The following is a 3175-nucleotide window of genomic DNA, read 5'->3' on the forward strand; positions in this document are numbered from 1 at the left end:
AGGTCCCCCCTCAGCCTTCTCTTGTGAAGGCTGAACAGGTTCAGGTCCCGTAGCCTCTCATTGTAGGGTCTGCCCTGCTGTCCCCGGATCATGCGGGTGGCCCTCCTCTGGACCCTCTCAATGCTGTCCACATCCCTCTTGAAGTGGGATGCCCAGAACTGGACATAGTACTCCAGCTGTGGCCTAACCAGTGCCTTGTAGAGGGGGAGGATCACCTCCTTGGCCCTACTTGAGATGCACCTGTGGATGCAGGATAAGGTCCAGGTAGCCCTGCCAACCCTGACCTCGCATTGACAGCCCATGTTCATCTTGGAGTCAATGATGACTACAAGATAAACACAATGACCCCTTTCTACGGCAAGAGGATTTCTCTTTGGTAGGTTATTCAACCCAAGTCAGCAAAGCTGGGACTTAAACTCAGATCTCCCACATGGTAGGCAGAAACGCTGCCACACAGCCACCAGGGCTGGTACTGGTCCAGCGTTGACTAATGCATTCTGGTTTGTTTTCTGGTTCTGGTGATGCTATTTAAGTTCACTTGTGAATAACCTTTCCTGTTGTTCTTGTTTTGTACATAAAGTGTAAATAGTTCAATCAGTTACGTGTTAGACCTTCTTTGGGACCACGGGCTGCTCTGTGGGGAGCAGGGGCTGGCTAAAGGTGAGTTGGTGCTGGCTGGAAGCCCTGCCCCACTCTCACCACACCATCCCTGATATTGGTCAGTGGTGGCAACTATTGGGCTGCCACCCAGGTTACAATCTATTAAGATATATCAGACTCTCAGAGATGAAACATGGGTGACTGGGGTGTGAAGGCCTCCAGCAGATGGGAGTGGATGAAGATCATGGAGGCAGCCAGGTGTCTCTAGGGCCCAGAGAGGGAAGTTACTTACTTAGATGGGAAATTTAGAATGGAAGCCCGAGTCTGGAAAGGGCTTTCATAGATGATGACGTGAGTCCTGATGCGGAGGTGTAAAGTGCCTGACTTTGGCCTTTGCCACATGTAAAAGCCGGAGCCTGAATTGATTCAATCTTTGCAGCAGTCTATCATGCAACGCTGGAACTGATTTGGAGGTGGATAGACTGTAGTACATAGGCTCACTGCCCTTCAATGCAAATGTAACAGGGGGCAGGACCGGAAGTCCCGCCCCCTTAGCCCTACCCCTTTCCCTTGTATGGTGCATGACATCACCAGCCCCGCCCCATGATCCTGGTCATGTGCTGTGTGGAATCAGCAATTCTGCTGCCTGACCCCAGTCACGTGGTGCGTGACATCAGCAACTCCTCCCCCACCCCCAGTCACGTGGTGCGTGACATCAGCAACTCCAACCTCTGGTCATGTGGTGCATGACATTAGCAACTCCACCCTGACACCCAGTCACGTGGTGTGTGGCATCAGCAACTCTGCCCCCACCCCCTGTCATGTGGTGCGTGATGTCAGCAGCTCTGGCCCCTGACCCCAGTCACATGGTGCATGACATCAGGAACTCCTCCCCCCCCACCAGTCACGTGGTGCATGACATCCGCAACTCCACCCCCACACCCAGTCATGTGGTATGTGACATCAGCAACTCTGCCTCCACCTCCCAGGCATGTGGTGTGTGACATCAGCAACTCCACCCCCACCCGACCTCATGTAGTGTGTGACACCAATACTACATGGTCCATGTCATCAGAAGGACAGCCCATGCAGACCCCAAAGCCCAACCCCTCATGCCTCAAGAACTGCCCCAGATCACGTGGTACATTTATGGCCTATCAGGTCCCAGACCACTCTAGCCTTCGCCAGCGCACAGGCATGGCCTATGGGGCGGCAGGTTGGTGGTGTGACCCCTCTAACAACCCGCCCCAGCACCCCCGACCAATTGGTGGGGGTTTCAGAGGCCTCAGACCTCCCAAGAACAATGCTGAACGAATTGGAGTGGGTACAGGAGGTGGGATTTAGGCGGCAAAACCCACCAGGTCTATCTGCTTTCCCAAACGACCCCTCTGTTTATCTGAGACCGTGCTAAGGCAAGAGGGGCGGGTATGGATTCTTTCACAACGCCTGTAGGCCCAAGATGACCTTATAGAAAGTGTTACTGTAGAAATAGTACTGAGGAGGAGACCCGGCTCCTTGCCCAAAGACTCTTTGAGACACTGACCTTGTTCGGGAAGACCCGATGAACAGGCAAATGGAGAAGGCCCAAGCCCTCGAAGCAGACGTTGAGAATTTGGAAGATGGTATCTTTGTGCCAGAGCCGGCATGCGAAGTAGAGGTCATCGCAGAGGAGAGACTGGTAAGAGACTTGGAGCATGGTTGTGGGGGCACTTGGGTTTTGAGGGTAGGGGTGTGGGTTCACTTCATGGCACGTGCATGTTTGGAAGTAGCTAAGGACCAATTAAACAGCAGCTAACTAATTTAGTCCTTTAATTGAATTCCTTTGCAGCTAGATGAAGCCTTTTTAATGACACCAGAAAACCTACTCAGCAGTACACAAGAAGGAAGTGTATGCTTCTGCAGAGAACAAAGACCGGATGAGGCTGAAGAGTTCAAAAGACAGCTAGGCATTGAATCAACAGATCCGGTTACAAGTCATGAATGTAAAGTTTTCATGAAGTTTCTTGTTCGCCTTTCCTTTTATGGCATAATGAAATACTGCTTGAGGAAGAGACTGTTTGACCTATGCTGGGGGTGCACATTTGACCTAGGGGGTCAAGAAGCCCATGAATGTATTACTTGCAGAAGCTTTCCAGATCATGTGAAGAGCAGCGGGATGGAGAAGAGAATACATCTCTCTATACCTGCACTCTTTGAGTAGTCTCACATTTTTCCTTTAATATTTTATTATATGAAAATTGTCATCATTTTAGCGGTTGCCTCTGGACCTCCCCTTCACTTTTTAGTGGTATTTTGAATAAGATTCATGGTACTGGGAAAAGAAAAGATATTAAAAAACCAAAAATTTGCTGAGAACAAACAAATGAAGGATAGATTTCCTAGAGATTCACATACAGCGGACTTGTACGGTGATTAACTAGCTCCCCATTGTGCTTCTAATCCGATCAAACCAAAATCATGAGCAATGTTACAAATTAACTTCATAATCTCCTGAAACAGAAAGCAGCAATGTACTTAGCAATGCCTTGCCACTGAATTGTAACTGACTGGCTTGTCTAATAGCAGAAGGATAGAT

Source organism: Alligator sinensis, unplaced genomic scaffold (assembly GCF_000455745.1).
Source record: "Alligator sinensis unplaced genomic scaffold, ASM45574v1 scaffold1307_1, whole genome shotgun sequence".
In the NCBI taxonomy this organism is placed as follows: Eukaryota; Metazoa; Chordata; order Crocodylia; family Alligatoridae; genus Alligator; species Alligator sinensis.